Source organism: Charadrius vociferus, unplaced genomic scaffold (assembly GCF_000708025.1).
Source record: "Charadrius vociferus isolate BGI_N301 unplaced genomic scaffold, ASM70802v2 scaffold3109, whole genome shotgun sequence".
Classification (NCBI taxonomy): domain Eukaryota; kingdom Metazoa; phylum Chordata; class Aves; order Charadriiformes; family Charadriidae; genus Charadrius; species Charadrius vociferus.
The window spans coordinates 25,373-25,879 of NW_009649899.1; the positions used below are offsets into that span (position 1 = coordinate 25,373).

Genomic DNA, 507 nt, shown 5'->3' on the forward strand with positions numbered 1-507 from the left:
GCGATGCTTCGGGGCTGGCCCGGCGGCTCCCACGCCCTGGGGCGCCTTCGTGGGCTGCAGGCGAAGGAGCCGCTGGTCTTTCCCCCCCGTTTGGCTCTTACCGTGCCTCCCGGCACCCCCAAAAGCAGGGCAGGATCCATCCCGTCCCCCCCAAACCAGCCCTGCCAGAGCTCTGGGGGTGCCCAGCCCGGGGGGGCTGGAGGCACCAATCCTGTCGGAAGGATTGGAGAAAGGCAGTCCTGCCCCAGGACGGTGCCCCATATGTGCTGCGGACTGTGCCCCATCCTGCCCCCCCCTAGATCCCATGGGGCCGAGGCTGCGGGGGCGCTGCAGGAGGGCAGGAGGGTCCCTGGGGAGAGATGTAGTCTTCTCCCCGAAGGGTTGCACGCTGGCGTGCGTGGCAGGAGGGAGAGATGTAGTCTTCGCCCCGAAGGGTTGCACGCTGGCGTGCGTGGCAGGAGGGAGCCGTGTAGGGGTGTCCCTGTCCCCCACCAGTGGCCTGATCCA

General features: G+C 69.0%; 1 protein-coding gene across 2 annotated transcripts in view; it reads left to right on the forward strand.

The window, feature by feature from the left end:
* Window positions 1-507, forward strand: part of NFIC (nuclear factor I/C (CCAAT-binding transcription factor)) — a 21,095-nt gene that overhangs the window by 14,166 nt on the left and 6,422 nt on the right. The gene's annotated exons all lie outside the window — the stretch shown is intronic.